Here is an 18,092-nt window from a genome sequence, read left to right on the forward strand (position 1 = left end):
AGCGGAAGGTAAAGCGTAGAGCACACCACGCATCTGACAACCTGTTCTTGCACCAACTTGATGACATCATCTTCCTTCATACCCTGGTTTGTGACTCGACTCACCATACGCATTATTTGCGAGGTAGTGTGGTTGAGGCGGTGGGTGGTTAGGATTCTTCCTCCGTCTTGCTGGATGTAAAGTCCCAGTATGCGGATGGTTGGTACTATGTGGATGTCGCTAGGCTGGAGCTTTATTTTTATTGTGGTGGGTTCCAGTGGCTTGCCACGTGGCTTGCACCTCAGAATGATGAGCTCGGACTTTTCCGGGGAGCATTGAAGACCGCGTACACTGGCGTACTGTTGTACTGCGTCAGGGGCTTTCTAGAGTGCATCCTGCATGTCGCTTTCTGACCCACCAGTAATCGAAATCGTGATATCGTCTGCGTAGAGCGCATCTGCGTAGATTTCACGGGATGGTGTTACCTTGTCGCGGGAGCTTCATCATAGCTATGTAAAATAATGTTGGCGAAAGCACGGCTCCTTGCGGCGTTCCTTTGTTGGGCATGGTTTAAAGGGCCGTTTGTAGTGGTCCGATGCCTACAGTTGCCGTCCGATCCGTGAGGAACGCCTGGATATACTGGAACATTCGTTTTACACCGTTAGTGTTGCTTAGGTTGCCGATGATGTTCCTCATTGAAGATGAGCCCTGAGATGTTCCTCATTGGAAATGTTCGTCATTGGAAAGAGGAAATGTTCCTCATTGAAGATGAGCCCTGTCCTTTTCTCGCTCTCTTGCGCTTCACTTTTTTGTCTGATCAATATTAATGAACAATCTTTGCAAACGGCTGCAAGCAGGCCCGTCGTTTAGAAAACGCTCTAATATGATATGCATGTGCAGGCGCTCTCATTGAAGCGCGAACTGCTCGATTTATTGCTATCGTCATGAAAGGAGACTTACTAAAGTAGATACCCGAATAGGTGTTTCGTGCTGAGAGGGATGCTTACATAGCACGTGCAGGGCATCGAACATATTGGTGTTATAGATTTTGGACTCCTAATTGGTGGCAACATTAGGCTGAAGCAGCAAAGAATGGTACAAGGGCTAGACGCGCAAGACAGCGACCTGACTCCTGACCATTTTTATCTAAGCAGCAGCTAAGTATACCCATGCATGCAGGATTCGCAATCCAGGCATTGCTAATGTACAAAGTGACACCGCCTTTATCCAAAACGATAATGCTTTACGGAATGTTTTACGGACTTCTTTTGCTTTTTTATTGTTTCTAATGCAGTGCTGTTTTTTCCCTTTCAATAAAAATGTCTTTTCAACTCTTGAGGTCTTCTACACATTCAAGCAGTAGCTTCAACTTGGGGCTGGGCACCAGACGCTGTTACTAAGGCATTGCGCAGCCCAGCCCAAGGACTTTTTTAGTAGAAGAGTAAAGGAAAAACGGCGTGTGTTGAAATTTCAGCACGATATGAAATATCCAAATGTCAAGAATAAGACGGAGGCGAGGACTATGTCACGCTTCAAAGCCCAATGGCTGCTTTGGTGACATAAACTTCCAAAATATAGTTGTTTAACATTGCCTTAGCACCACTGGTGTGAGCACCGGTGCTCGTCCTAGTTCCCCGTTATAGAATTCCTGAATGATACGTGTACCCAGTTATTTTGCAACTTTCTGTCTGACCATTCTGTGACAGCTGTTCTGTCGGATACCCTGTACGCAAACTGCTTATACGTTTGGGCAACACAACGCAGCTTGTTAGTTAAGGAGCAAATTCTACAAGTATCAGCCATCATATGGCTTTTTGCAAACTTTCAAGACAGTAAGAAATAAACTTCGCCTGGAAATGATGACAGCAGCAAGTTTAGACTTAAAACCACAACACTAACATAATCCCTGTTACCTTAAAAAGTTGCTGCCAATGTCACTTGAAACATCATGTGTATTCAATTGCAGGTTCTGCATGCCGCTATATTTCGCTGAAGGTTCGAGCCAACCGAAATGTTTCGAAAGCAGGCTAAAATTACTTTCATGTGTCTATTAACGTAGCCAGATACGGGAGAAAATACGCCACATATTTTGAATTTCTATTTATTGGACCTCTCTGGGCTGGCTCTAAAAATAAGTATTTATTCCTTGCTTTTGGTTTTGCACATCCTGGCCGAGAAATTGGGGAGTTTTCAGCCACGATGCTTTGGGCATGATGCGGGATGGGCACATGAGAAGTTTTATTTGTATTAGGGCCTATAAAACAATAAATTAAATTTGTTTTAAAATTTGGGACTAATTTTTAGCGGTTTCACTTGCCGTACTTTGCAACATCAAATCTGAAATATGCTAGATCAGATTTTTAAGCATAGTTCTTTTTAGCTGCCCCAGCTTCAGTGGGTCACTTCTTTGAACCCAAACTCTTCGTTATTTAACGAGCGTTGCTTGAAGTTCATGCATTAGCAATTGATATGGAATTAGCACTAACATACTTTGTTTAGATTCATGAAGCATAGTGTTATAAAGTCCAGTTTTTAGTCAATGTGAGAACCTGTACTTGCTTTAGGCTTCAGTGACTTTTTTATCAAATGTCTTGAAGCACTACTCCAGTTTAAAGAATACTTGATAAAAAAGCCCCTTCTGTAGCTTGTTTTGGCGCAACCTTCATTGTAAAGGCTTGCACCATGCACGAGGTGAACACACTACTCCACACTCTATTGATATTCTTGCTGGCAAAAGTACGACCAGTGACGTTTAGCGTAGACAATACAGTGAAACGTTTGAAGCTCACTATCGTCACCACTTTTCTCCGAGGACCACGCATACACGGCGTGCTGCTGTGTTAACCTGAATATATATAGGTTGAAGTATACAATTACTACCTAAAGGAACTAACTGAATGCTTCAACCTCCTCATATTTTATCAGACAAAACAGACCGCAGTGTACGCATTGTCTTTATTGAAAAGGGGGACGATTTTTCAGACGGGGCATAAAATGTAAACAGCCATTTGAACGAAATTTGAACTCGCGTCGGTGATGGCAACTCGCTCTGTTACACAGCATTAGACATGAAAAAACAGCGGAATGACGTCTAATAGTTGGTGGAAGCGGAAACTGCGTGATACCTCAGTCCCATATAACCCGCACTAATACTATGACAACGTCTTATTTTGCAACTGGTGGGTAACCACCAAGAAGGTTATCCAGAAGAAACCGCTACTGCTGAAGTCCAAGTCTATCCAGATCTATTTTTTTTCCGAAACGTTGGTCAGCTATAATTTTTTGTATATGTGTAACGCCACTTCGCTCCAAGTCAGTAAAATGATTTGCTTGGAGATGAGGCCCTTTATTTGCTCCAAAAGAAAACACAACGGCAACGAATATCCGAGGTTGTGTGTTTGACTAAAAAACGTTATTGTACGGGCAGGATAACATTTCACGAGCAAAGCGAAAAATTTCCGATCCGAAAGGGAGTAATACAGCGTGACACCATATCGCCAGAACTGTTCACAGCATCTCCGTACGGAGTATTCCGAAAGCTTTACTGGGGGAAAAATATTAAGGGGAAGCAGAGAATTCTTGAGTCGTTTGAGGTTTGCAAGCGCGATAGTTTTGGTGAGTGAGACTGCCAAACACCTTCAAGAAATGCTTGAGCAACTGGAATAAGAAAGCACGGCCGTGGGGCTAAAAATAAATATAAATAAATGTAAAGTAATTAGGAATAAGCACGCCTAAGTGTCCTCTTCAGCTAAGAAAACGAAACTCTAGAAGAAGTAAAATAATATAACTACCTCAGACAGATGGTTAGTGGTGACCCCAGCCACGAGAGAAATCCTACGTAGAATAGGTATAGGCTCGGATGCACTCGAGAAGTAATGCCAAATAAAAGTAATCTACCTGCGTCACTCAAAAGAAAAATATACAACCAGTGAATTCTGCCGGTGACGACACACGGAGCTGAAACATGGCGCCTCACTGAAGAAATGGAAAGGAAACTTAGGTGTGCTCACCAGGCGATGAAGCGAATAATGTTAGCAGTAACTCTCAGGTACAGGAGAAAACCTTTCTTGATCACAGAGCAAACTCGAGTAGATGACACCTTAGTTGAAAAGTTGAAAGTTGAAGTGAAAAAAAAACGAAATGGTCTTGGGTTGGTCATGGAATGGACAACCGGTGGGTAACGGAGTGAATACCAAGAGAACGGGTCTGGAAAAAGGGGAAGGCCTGTAACACGTTGGAGGAATGAAATCGGGAATTCGGTGGCCAACAGTGGACTCGAGGGGTGCAGGACCTCAGCTGTTCGAATTCAGTGCGAGAAACCTTCGCCCTGCAGTTGGCTTGAGCAGGCTGTTGAATATGATGAAGAATATTAGATGAATTTGATTAAGTACAACACTGGCACCTTGTTCTAACACGACGACTGTCAGGTAGAACTCCGGCAATTTTCTGATAGTTATTACTCGAATTGTAGAATCAAGACATCCCAACACTGGGTAACAAATCTACACATATGAAGAGCATTTTGAAAATGTGTTTAGTAGCCGAAAAGTTTTTTGATGAAAAAGCGGATTTTAGAGCCCGTTGGCAGTGTGAATTTTAAAGTGTAAGGAAGTGCAGCACGCATTGATGTTTCGCCGTTGGCCGTTCAATATAGAAGTGATCCGCTAACAAAGGCATGTTCAATGCTCAACCGTTGCGTGGAAAAGAGAAATAGATTGAAGTATGCTTGTAGAAATGAGGATGCGACTGCATATGTTTGAAAAAATTCGTTTCGATGGTACGCAGAATGTATTCTAAGAACCAATTTAAAATTGTGGAAGCGACAGCAAACGACTACCATCTCCACATTTTTTAAATATAAATTGTTCCTCACGTCCCTTAGAATAAGCGTTAATTTCACTGCTGCTGGCTATTGTGTTTCGGGATCTGGTTGAATTAGAGGACTGTTTTGAACAAGGGTTTTAGGTTAAACTCCATAGTGGTCAGAACATCAATGTTGCTCGGTAACATCAATAACAATCACAAACTGGACTCCAGAGCAAACCTTGTGGCTTAATAATGTCCATATAGGCGCCGATATTTTGAAAATAGTAATTGATACGCCTTTATTGGCATTTATAAGGATATCGGCACTGATTTAAAGTAGGCAGTATAGAGAGTATAAGAACACCACAAAAGCCCTTGTTAATGTGCAACTCGTGCATATATACAAAATGTTGCGATAGGAGCACAATGAACAAAACAGGAATTTGCGCAAAATGCGGTGTATAGTAACGAAAAATATGTTGCACGCATGAGGGCGAGAATGGATAGGCACGCAATATTGGCGCGGAAAATAGCGAAGTTGAGAACGGTGTTAAGACGCAAACGGGAAAGTACGACTTGCAGGTTCCGGATTCAATGTCGCACAGGACACGCCTTCTATACTCGGGAACAAGTTAAGAACAGCAACAGCTCATGTACGGTATCACTCCGCCTAAGCGACGGATTCGGATGTCAACGGGCGCGCACGTTTTGAAAGGGGTTTGCTATGAATGCGTGATATCCTCTGCCTTGTCTCACGCAGTTGGTTTGTCGTCGCTGGAGCCGTTGATAAGCATATTAAGTCCAAAAAATCACGGGAACGGCTCACGCCATGTTCAAAATATTCCCAGTAACGCCCTACTTGCGCCGCGCGGAGTAAAATCCGGCTACGGTGATGAGGCACAGCGGCAACTTCCGGTGCCGTTCTTAAGTTGCAACCGAGTATAGGCGCAATGAAACCTGTTTATTGTTTTCAATGCGGAAGCATTCCGCAGCCCCAGGACAAACTTTACGTTTACACTGTGTTTGTATCGTGCGGGTTCGATAAAGACAGGTATTCGTAGCTCACAGTACGAAGTTGCAAATGGTCTTTGAACTGGTAATACACTCACTCAAGGGGATCGGCCATCGACGATCCCTGGCGCTGTCTGAATCTCTTGGCCTAGTCACCAATGCCCGTTGTCTTCATAATTTCGCATTCATAACACGTGAGGAGGCTCCATTTTCCCCAGTACGTACAATTATAGCAATCATAGCACGACGTTTCTGTACGCAAAAAAATATTTGTTTAAAGTAATACTTACGGGTGAGTCGACTATATAAGTGTTGGTTTTCTATATAGAAGTGCTCTGAAAATTAAACAGGACATCAATAAACTCGTGAAACGTAAGCGTTTTATGTAGCCAAGACTCGCATGCCAGAGGGTGCTAGTAGGAAAAGGATAGGCACCCCGTATTTCTGACAATATTATCAAAGAGAACTGACAGCGGACTATTCTATGGTATTTTTGTGAATTTCGTAACTAGGGTAACGGGAAAAATGTGCGTCGTTTAAATGCTGCTCAAAAATTGTTGTCATATTTATATAATAATAATGTAAAAATACGGTTTGCGACCTCAAAGATGATGTGAACCTATGAAGTGAGAACTGAGATGATGAAACACAACCAAGGATTTAATTCAACGTTCGTGCAAAAAATTAATATATTCTGGCTTATAAAAAGTGCCTCAATCAACCAAGGGAATGTGGTTGGAAAGCGAAGCCGTAAACGACCTCCCAGCGATTACCCACGCGACGTCACTTGAAATAAAACCCGTGGCTCTACAAAGCATCAAGCCAGAGACAAGTGAAATGCCCTGAACGAAACCCATTATTACTTCAAAGAGATATGCTTTGCTGCGTTCAAATACATGCATGATCCTTTATTGGTGGTTGGTTGAGTTGTATTGGTAAAGCACATGAGTGAAAACTCCTGTTTAATAGAATGAAAGGAAGCTCAAACTCAGTGTCAGACGATCTCAATTCACCTCCGTCTCTGCCGCCGCCAACGGAGGCGACGAGATCGGCGGCCGAGACAGAGAAGTGAGATGCCACGCGTTGGTGTAGGCTTCCTTTAATTTTACTAACTCCTTTAGCGCATGCGCAATTCGCGCACACGGCTATTACACCCGCCGAGGGCGGAGAACACGGCGGCGTGAGAGATCGAATGACGCCATAACGTGGCATTCAGCGAGAACGGAGAAGGTAAACTCGCAAATGTGCTAGGGGAGTGCACCGTCTGTCTGCCCAGCCTCCGCGCGGGCTCGTAGCTCAAAAGGGTAGGACAACGGGCTCTCGCTCCGTTTCACTGTTTGTTCCAGGTTCGATTCCTGGCAATGCCAGTAACATTTTTCGCCGGAGTTTTCTGTTGACACCAACGGTCGCGACAGAACCTTTGTGGGCTAGAGGTAGAAAGCTTCGCTTTAAAATACGAATTTAAGCTTATTTCCACGCATTGGGGTTTACGCGTAAGCTTGGTTTCTGTTATGAATAGGACTTCGTCGGTGGAAGTCGTCGCGAGTGCAGGTCATATTATAATTATGTATGCGTGCATTGGCTTTCACTAAAATTAGTTTCGAATGCATTAGGGTTGTGTTTTTTTGTTCTCCGAGCTTTTGTATTCTATGCTGGCTCTGAAAATGATATGCCACTACCAAATTCCGCGTACGTCAATTCTTTTGAAGAGGAGAACAAGCGTATGGTTAAAAAATACGACTACTGCATAGAGCTGTTATAGAGCTATACAACTTTGTGGAAAACGCTGTGGACCGGCACATCCCAAAGAGGTGAATCGCCCTTCTCAGTTCTCATTTTTGTTCAATCAGGAGCAGCGAGGCGCGCCTCGAAAAAAACGTCAATTCGACAGCCTGTTTTAGGCTCACAATTACCTGCCTTCTCTCGCAAGCTTCAAAGAATGGCGTTCCTCAGTGAAAAATCTTGCCCTGGACAAAAAGATATTTTCCGACTGCACTCAATCATCTCTCACGCGCTACCCTCCGCCGTTGTGCGGCCGCCATTGTGCGGCGTCCACACCCCCACTGCGCATGCGCATCCTCCTGCCCCTCCTCTCCTCTCCTTCTCTCATCTCCTCTCCTCTCCGCATTCCTCCTGTCCGGAGACCGTGAAAAGCAGGTGTTGCAAGTACCCGTGTATAGTGGAAAGCTTCACTGGTGATTCATGAGTACCTTGTGCGGGACAGTTGATCGAGGACGTTAGTACGCATCGGCCGCAGAGCTGGGGGTCGGTGGGGGACCCGGCCGTCGCTACTAAATAGGGTACTTCCTGTCTCCGACAGTTGGGGCCCAGTTATCGGACCCTATGGGTGAGCGGTAACCCGTGGCAGGGACCGCATATTTGGCAATTGGCACTGTCTGATGCCCTCGCTGAGCAATCAGTCTTGGAAGAGAGTCAGACAAAAGGATTGGAGCAAAATTGCTTCCCTCATTCCCACCCTTTTTCCCATAACCCATCCCGACGTCCAAGTTCCCGTTCCCAGCAACCCAGCCTATCCGGCTTTTTCCTAGGGGGGACAAGAGGGGTCCCCCCGGGCTCGTCCCCCTGGCGGTGGGTCGCAAGAAAGTCTTTCCCGTTAATTTCTCTCCACCTTCGTGTGGACAAAATTCTCTTTGCCGGTTGGCCGTATTTTTGTACTGTTGCAATTGGGTATAACCGGTTGTACTTCGTGTGGTACCGGGGAGCTATTGAAAGCTCCATTTACTCGATGTCCTCTCCGACCAAATCTAATCGGTGTTGCTCCGACGCTTCTCTCCTCTCCGGCATTCCTCCTCTTCTCTCCTCTCCGGGATTGCACAACGAATGGCAACCCCTGGGACTCCGCGCGCGATATTGCGAAGCAGCTTAGAGACGCGACGGCATACTCCGCGGGGGGCGCCACTCTAGCTCCGCGGTATAAATGACGCGCGCGCACGCTCCGCTCCCCTCATTCTCCTCGACCCCATGGCTGCTTCGCATACTACTCAGGGCTCTCCTATGGGAAGATGGTGAAATTTTTTTTCGAACTGCTCCGTCCTTCCTCTGACTGTCTCCGTGCAGGGTTTCTTTTTTTTCATGGGTGTTCTTCTTTCTGTTTTGAGATTCAGGCTTGCCTTGCGTCTAACCATCCAGTGAACGCTGCTCAGAAACTTACTCATAACCTCTACGTTCTGCACAATACATGGGCTGTCACTTAAAATGAAGTCGATTTTGTTTTTTTTGTATCAGCAGGACTTTTCAATAACCTGTTTCTATTCGTTTTTTCCTGTTCCATTGTTTGTAGAAGAACGTGTTCCTAAAAGCAGACTATTTCTCCTGCAAATCCCCCCAGTGTGTCTCCCCGATTGTTGCGATTACCTATTCCAAACTTTCCCTTTGAGTTTCCTCCGATTTGCTTTCTACCGACTTTTGCGTTAAATTCACCCATAACAATCGTGAACTGTGCTCTTCCCATCCTTATGGCCGGTATTCAATAGCGAGGCAGGCAAACATGCGAATGCGCCGTCACTGGTTACGTCGCGCTCCGCGAGATGGCGCTACTTGTCCGTGTCCGTGCTAAGCGCATGATATGGGTTGGACATTCCAACCTCTAGCCCGCCGAACGCAAATTAATGCCTCGACTCAAATGTGAGTGCGATAAATAACAACTCTGTTGGCACCACCGTTGCGAATCTGGTTGCAACGGAGCAGACGACGCACGCCGGTGTTATTTTGTTCTTCGGCGTGCGGCCGCAGTGGCATAAGCCGCGCCATGTTTGTGGCGCTTCGGCCATGTCCATGGCCATTTCAGTGTTGCCAAATGAAGAAATTGGCAGCTAAACGTTTCAATGAATACCGGCTATAGCTGATCACGTCCTCGTAAAAAATGTCTGCCACTTCATCCTCGTAGTTCGTTGTTTGCATATTGGCTCTATACTATCATTAACCTGTAAGGCTTTTTTAGCTAGATCGCAACGGCGGCGACTGTTTTTGTTAATGCAGAAGAATTATTCCACGTGGCGTGCTAATTCTTTATAGATTTCGAATCCCACTTGGTGTTCTTTCTTCTTATGGAGTCCTCTGCAGCACAAAAAATTCCCGCTAGTCAGCTCCATGAAACCTTCTCCGGCCCTTTCAACTTCGCTTAACCCTATGATATCCCACTCGATGCCCGATAGCTCCTCTTGTAGTACAGTTAAGCTTCCCTCGCTAAACAGGGTTCGTGCGTTGAATGTTGCAAGAGTCAAGTTCCAAAGACGGCCTGCCTAGACCCAGAGATTCTTAGTCCCTTCTGCTGTAGCGGTGGCCTGACCGCAAGAGGTGGGGGGGGGGGGGGGGGGGGCGGTCCGGTGCTTTACAGTTGCTGGAGACTGAAGGCCTAAATTTGCTAGGGCAAATATTCGGAGTTGTCCGCCAACTACTACACCAGGGTGGTCAGATCTTTTTCTGGCGCGGGAGTGCTGTTTGTGTACCCCTACTCAATATGCTTTATCGTCTACTCAATATGAAGTCTTTTATTATAACTAAAACGAAGAATTCAAGTGCAAGACTCAAAACTGTATATTGGGAACGGTAAGTGAAACTAGACGTAGGCTGTTCTGCCCTGCAAAATTTCCCTAGTAGCTGATAAGATAAAAAAACGGCAATCCACAGTCTTAACTGCTAACATAAAAACAGTGAGGCATATATTTGTGACTCCTCATTAAGAGAATATATATCCTTCAAAAGCAATCATGTATCATTTGCCCTTCATACGAGCATTATAGTCACCCTGGAATGATTAGTTGCTATAAAAGTTTGGGGTATTTAGAGCACTTTGCGTGCCTGTGAAACATTCTGGTTATTTCCAGCGTAATATCATGTAAACAATGCTTTAAATCAAATCAAATAAGATCAGATTTAATCAAATCTTTATTCAATATCTTTTTAATGTGTATTCAAGCCCTTCAATATCTTTTGGACTGAACAAGTGGCGTCGGTGTACAATACCATTTTATTGCCATAGGGGGAAATCTATCTGACGTGAAACTGTGCTTACTTTCGCTTAAGCAAGCTCTCCACAAAGTTTGGAATAAAAGACATACGGCGACAAGGTCTTAAGTTTTTATTGTTCTTTATCGCGGTGTATTCGATGGCTAACATATAGTAGAATTGTTATACTTTTCGGCAGTTTTAGCAAGCCGACTGTAGCCATATGTACCGATTGTTTGTAATAAGTGCACAGAAGTAGGAAACAAAATATGATTTTTTCTGGTACAGTACTTAAAGGAGCCCTGAAGACAAAATAGAAGTTTGTTTTATTCAAAATATTTCATGTTTTATAGTTTCCCCAGCGGTTTTCCGGATACAGACGATATTCAATTCACTGAGAAAATAATCAATTGAGGTTAAAATTTTGATTTTCCCGGTAAGTCGTGTGTTCTCGTGGTCCGCAATGACATCACGGGAAACCGACTACCGTGCAGCCGATTCGGAAGCCTTGTTTACCGTTAGTGAACCTAGATGGCGCCACCACACCGTTGCAAGCCGTTTTCTGCATTTGGTTTGTTTTTGACCGTATTTAAAGCTGGCTTGTTCTTGTTCTCGAAGAAAATAATTGTTTCGTGAAACATAGTGCTCGCTCTACAAATACGGTCACGTCAGACCCCGTGCTTGCGTAAATCGGCCAGTGTCGTCTGAGACAAACCCAAAGCCCCGCAGTGCTGTGCAGCTAAACCAAGCATAGTGCGCGCAGTACCAGCAGCAGTACGCATCAGCACTATGTTTAAGTGTGCTTTCGTAACTTCCACTGTTTGTCCCACCATTCTTACTTATATATAAAGAATGTGCGCTAAATTTAAGCGCAAATAGCTCGTTCGGTATGCTGATAAGCTCTGCCTAATTTTTGTTCGCTTTTGCCGGCCTCCGCCAATCGCAGAGCTGGCTGGTATGACATCATAGGTTCTGTTGCGGGAAATGGGCTAGTGGGTCGCATGGCCATTCCATTTTTTCCTAATTATGTAGCTTATCTGAGCGAAGTTTGCGTTAAAAGTGGCGTCAGCATGATTCTAACGAGGCAATCTTTCGAATGAACCAAACTTGTGTTTTGTCTTCATGGCTCCTTTGAGCAAACCCGTCAAGCTTGAAATAACCAGTCGTAACTCAAACTTTTGTTTTCTGCTGTTAACAATATTCATACCTTCTTTTACCTCAATCTCCATGCGATCTGGCGGTTGTCCATAGCGCCCAACAAATGTGCCCAGGAGCAGCTTCCGAACACTAAGCAAAGAGAAAACATTATATACCAGTGCTTACGAGCGAATGCGGCACTAAACTGGGGGTGTTCTTACTTTATTCTGTCGAAGCTGTAATTTCTCCAGAACAGCACACTGTCCCACTTCCATTTCTCGATCTTCTCCACCTTGCAAAACACGCACTCATCTTTAAGTGTGCCGTTCATGGCCCAGATGTAGTCGTGTTGAGTGTTCATAAACTGAGTAAGAAAACATAATCATTGCTCAGCAGATTTCATTACAGAAGAAGAAAAACATTTGTGATACGAGGTGGGGCGGGATACGCCTGAAAACCCGTTCTTTGCACTGGCATTAACATTTTTGACACGGAATCTTCCCCATTTTTCTCTCTTCGATGAATAAAAATAGAAATGCAAGTTGTAATTTATTGATCCTGCTTATCACGAGGTCAGACGCGGGGCTTTCCACATCGCGAGTTCTTTAAATCTTGTTTGGTTGCCTTTTTCGCAGGTGCGCTACCTTCCTCCACTCTCTTAGGACGTCTAGTATAGAAGTATCCCCTATTTGTTTTCTGTTATTATGTATTTATAGCCGTTAGGAGTATTTTTTGCTTTCGGTTCTGTTATTGAAGTTTGTGATTGCGGTGGCAAAGCAACGTTGGTAAGCTTGGCTAGGCAAGATTACACCGGGTTCTGCAGTGTCATCGAATAAAGGTTATGGCAGAGATAGGGAAGTTTCGCGGATCACACGTTCAGCATGTTAAAAATTTTGTTTGCACTAATGTTGCCGGGCGTTTGTCATCGTATCGAGTGCGGGAGACAGCGCTGTCTTCATGTAGAAATTAGTATATAAATGATGTAAAAACGTAAAACCTGTCATGCCCTAACGCTGCCCAAGTGTTCATGGGTTCGATGGCGCAATGTCGTTGAACATTATTTCTTCAACGACAGCCATGCTAAACCCGCGAAAGTAGATGCGACCTAATGCATAACTTTTGTTTATTGGTATGCGCTGATAACCAAGCAAACATGTTATTTATGTACTGTTAGGCTTTTTATCTAGACTGCATAACTTTACCTGCCAATGTCTGTTTTAGTTCATTTTTTTCGATATTCATTGATTGATTGATTGTGGGGTTTAACGTGACGGCGCTACACCAGGACTATGAGGCGCACCGTAGTGGGGGCTCCGGGCTAATTTTGACCGCGTTCGAATCTTTACGTGCGCGGAAATCTCGACAGGCGGGCGTTCTCGCTTTGCCGTCCACCAGAAAAGCAGCCACCGGGGCGGGAATCGAACCCGCAATGTTTGGCTCAGCAGCACAACGCCATAGCCACTGAACCACCGTGGCTTGGTGGTTCTATGCTCATCATATGAAAATAGATATTTATTCTCGACAGCCACGGCAATTTCGAATCCCGTGTCAATTAAGCATAAAGGTGGGTAGCAGAAGTTGAAACGGAAAATTATCCCTTATAGTAATCGTATTCAACACTGGCGAAATAAAATAGGTGCGAATTCCTAAAGACATGTCGATAGCTCACTTTTCTAAGTACGGTGTTTTTTAGCGTTTTTCAGCACGGGTAATTCATTCAAACACAATTACGACATACGCTACTGCTTCGAAAGATATAGCATATACTTACTTCTCTGACGTTAACGAGGTCAGGGTGCACATAGTAACCGAAGTTTCTTGCACAACAGATCGTCGTTATTATAAATAGCCACATAAGTTTTCTTTGTAGCCGATGAGTGTTCCTGAGAAGTGGCCAGGAATTTTGGCTGTAATAGGCTTCAAAATGGAAACACAGGTCACATCAAAGCAGATATTTTTTAAAGGCAGTAAATTTGTAATTGAGGTACGTTTCCGCCGACTAAAATATGTAAGCTGGAATACAATCAAATTATGCGATTTTTAACTCATGAAGTACAAACAGTATAATAGTTACAAGCGAAATTGCCAGTCTAACTTACTTTGACCGGTATTGTTTCTGAAAGATAATAAAAACGGAGAATTGTACCCGTATGCGAGCGAGGTATAAAAAAACCTAATGTTGACTGTTTGCGCACGTTTAAAATATATTTATTTGTCGTTAAAAAATGCGGGATATTTCGGGATTATAAATTTCAGTTTGTAAAAAAAAATACTAGATGGTAACACAAATATTCGGCAAATGCCAAATTTTTGTTTCACTTGGAACCCACACATTGTTACGGTTTAGTGCGAAGTGCTTCGCCGTTACCCTAACCGCGCGCGATACAAGTTGAGTGCACTGCGGTGAGTTTCCTGTGTGGCGGTGAAGTCCACCCCTTTTCACCTGTCAAACGATGCGTGCTCTCGCTGTCGGAAACTCGCACCAGCGGCAGCCGTATGACGCATCTCACAACTTTCTCCCCAACTTCTCCTGCCCAGCGTGTCTCCCCAACTTCTCTTCGGCGAAGAATTCGCTGACATTCGGACATCGCCGCTCATTCTAGGGACATTCCAACACTGAATCTAGGGAACCTGTGTTTTGTATATCGCTACTTTTTGTGTCGCCTATTGAACTGAGGGCCTTGTGATCGTTGGGACATTCGGTTGTAAATTATCGCCCTCGAGCGAGCTGAGTCAGTACGCCGTCTGTATCAGAGTGACACGTCACAGCGCCAGAGTGATGTAAGCACGCCTGCAGGCTGCCTCCTGTATCATCGTTGCTTTCTTCTAGACGTTCATTTAACAGTGGTGTTGCACTCGGCTCTTGGTCGTTCCCAAGCGCGTGAGCTTTCCTTCTCGCTGCTTGTGCACTACGCCGAGGAAAGTGACGGGGGTCGTTCCTGGGACGCCCTCGTCAATATACGCCTCGAGCGCGGCCTGTAGGGGCGCCACTGAAATCCCCCTAGCGGCCCGTTTCGAAAGCAGGCGCGGGAGTCCGCGCGCCGCTCCCCAGTGCCGTCGCTGCTTTTGCGGCACGCTAACGACTGCAATTTACCGTTTGTGGGCGTTTGAAATTCATGTTTGTGTGGAACAGTCACTCTGTTCGCAAATGGGGTGTGTTTACGAGAGTGTAAATGTTTCCGACGCGATCTTAGTGTGGTATTTTCGGTCTGTATAAGCGCCAGGTGTGTGTCACAGGCCAGCGTCGCGGAATCGGCGTATGATGGAGCCGATTGTAGTTACACTGACCTGAATTTACTAGCCGTGTCTCCGTAACCACCGCTTCCTCGGATGTTCATGCTACGGCTATACACTACGATTTAAATCGGTTTTGTGCGCTTACATAATCGGCGGAGCACTCATACCTGACAGCACACCAGTTACGTTTGCCAATATTATGCCTCAGATATTGATCACCACCATTTACAAGCCAGTCTGTGTTAATTTCGGGAATATTCAACAAAAGTACGTTGGACAATGCATAATTATACTCGGGGATCAGCACACGACAGAGTCGTCTTGTCGTGAGGTGCGCGCCCGCAGACCTTCATCTGCTACATATATCCTCTGCGAGCAGCGCGGAGACGGGCTTACAATATAATCCGCGTCCGCGACTAAATGCTTCTTAGAAATATCGTCACATGGCACAGGGAGCCTGCAGAATAAACCAGAAACTGAAATCGGAGGGCCTTATCACATACCACACTCTTCCAACGACACATTTCATCGCTTGTTGAACAGCCTACCCTGTATACTTCCAAAAATGCGTCCGCCGTACGATCAGCTCTTCGTTGAAGCAGAAAAACAAAAGGAAATTGAACGCGAGATTTATGTGTGGGATTACTAAAACGTTCATTGCCTGATTCCGCTCCGCATTTGTACACGGCGTCCCCCTCCCCGCCCCCCCCCCCCCCCCCCCCCCCCACCGATTTCTCGCGAAATAGCAGTGCATTTCGCGTACTATAGTTGGTCTAGTGAAACCTACCTGGCTTAAGTTTAGACGAACGTCTTTAGCATGCCAGAAGCTGCACTGTTTTTTTTTTTTTTTTTTTTTCATTTCCGTTAGAGCTATCATGTTTCTAAATTCCGCATTGGCACAGCATTTATTTTTCTGTGGTTTCATTTTCTTGGTTCTTGCTATATGTCGTGTGTGGGCACATATTTAACGACGCACAGGCTAGGAATATACTTTACATTGTCGCATGTTTTATATTCTTATAAAAGGCTTAAGTTATTGTCCGGGATTGGGTAATCACATCCCCGAAACATATTTTTCTGCAGCGTATATATGCGAAACGAAGCCGCATTCGTTGTCCACGCTGCAAAATGAAGCCAACCTCTCATTGTGCCAGTATCAGGTCTAAACGAGGCGTCAGTAGAATTCATTTGTGCCTGATGTTTTGGAGGTGACATGGGTGATATGTTGCTGCCGTCGCCGACGCCCGGAAGAGCGGCGACGAAGCGCGCAGAACCGCGTCCTCGGGTAACTCTTGCAGGCGATCGCGTACTCTACGAAGACTCAGCTGATTTTTAAGTGACCTAAACGTACTCTTTGCCAATAGTCGTCACCACAAAAAGTTTTTTAGGGCGCGGAAAGGCGAAAAGAAGCGAAATAGAACCAAAACACTGCACGAGCCCCTATCAGTCACGCAGCGCAAATCCCGTCAACGCCGCGGAAAAGCGGCGGCAGGCGGCGCGGCGATCGCGAAGCTCGAGGCGTATAGCAACTGGTGCGAGTGGTACGGATACAACTTCGTGGACTTCGTTGGACTTCGCAGAATTCGCGGTGGTCATTGCTGACTGCGGTACCATTCTAACTGAGTTTTTCCAGGCTTCAAAGGACAGCTGCTACAGCACGAGTCTTTGTCGCAATGGTGATTTGAGCAATATTATTTTGGTTTCGTGATAAAGCACTGTTTTATGCAGACATGAATTTGAAAGCGATAAAGCACCCGTGGTTGTAAAACTTGAAAAGGAGTCGCGCTTTGATGTTTTGGAAGCGCTGAGGAAGCCAGAGGTGATGAATGTCATATTTGCTGCGGGGGCTGACGATGGCGATGTGTCGGAATGCACTGAGCTAATCAATGAAACGGAGACCACTAAACGTCAGGCAGCGGAGGCTGGGCTCCAGAGAGAAAATGTAAAAGAACCCGAGACACAGAGAAACTACAGCATGGGCTCGAGAGAAAGAGATGAGAACATGAGCTCGAGTGAGAGAAACCCTAGCAGGAAGCAAAGAAGCGAGAATTTGAGCTCGAGATAGAAAAACAAGAACTTAACCTCGGGCGAGGGAGACCACGGAAGGAAGAAAAAAAGCGCGTCATCCCTATTTCATATTTGCCGCGCTTTCGAGGCGCTTTTTCAAAGAAAGTGCTACGAGTTGTGCCGCGCCTCCGCCAGATGGCGCCACGGGTCCCGCGACCGAGAGAAGACGCAGTGAAACATCCCCCTCGCGAGGGGCACGACCAAATGCAGAGCATTTCCGGGGGCGCACGACGTTAAGCAGTTTGCGTTACGTTAATGTTGTTGCACTTGTGGCAACTGCTGACGAGAGAGGGCCCGACAGCAGTAATTTGAATGAATCAACAATATAAGGCGCGTTCGCGGCGTCCCATTCTGTGTCGGCTTTGTGGCGCAGTGGGTTGAGCACCATGTACATTGCGTTCCGCCCGCAGGGTCGAGGGATCGAAACCGGGTGCCGGATAGTATTTTTTTATATAGTAGGGAGGGGTGCGGTGCGGACTACGGACGTCACCGCGGGTGACATCGTGAGTTACTGAAATGCTCTGCATTTAAAAAGCAAAACAGAGAGGTGAAGCAGCCGAAACTCTAAATGTCTTGATCTCAGGTTTAGAGTGACAGCTGGGTGCAGTGAGAAACGACTGAGCAATTCGAAAGAGTGACCCTAGGCGGCCCTACAATGTTGGACAGCACATAGGTCTTTATTTTGTACGAGCGTGTTTCGAGCGCACGTGCCAGAAGACCCAGCTTAGCCATGACACTTGGCCACAGCAATTGCTTATGCGTTTTCCGGACGACGTGTCCCACGTGATGTCAAGCTTGTCGAAACGGCAGGTGGAACATTGCGAGACGGTGAAGTCGAACCTTCTCCGTAGGCAAAGGCTGCCTGCGGAGACGTTTCGCGGGGAAGT

At 45.6% G+C, this 18,092-nt stretch overlaps 1 long non-coding RNA gene across 1 annotated transcript; it reads right to left on the minus strand.

Annotated features, from left to right (window-relative positions):
• Positions 1-6,086: 6,086 nt before the first annotated feature.
• LOC144142025 (uncharacterized) lies at positions 6,087-12,258 on the minus strand. Its single transcript, XR_013316797.1, has 3 exons — positions 12,123-12,258; positions 11,972-12,051; positions 6,087-6,131 (listed from the first exon to the last, which is right to left on the minus strand). It is a non-coding gene; the product is annotated as an uncharacterized LOC144142025 (long non-coding RNA).
• Positions 12,259-18,092: the final 5,834 nt, after the last annotated feature.

This window comes from Haemaphysalis longicornis, unplaced genomic scaffold, assembly GCF_048455015.1.
Source record: "Haemaphysalis longicornis isolate Haplotype H1 unplaced genomic scaffold, Haemaphysalis longicornis Haplotype H1 scaffold_6, whole genome shotgun sequence".
NCBI lineage: Eukaryota > Metazoa > Arthropoda > Arachnida > Ixodida > Ixodidae > Haemaphysalis > Haemaphysalis longicornis.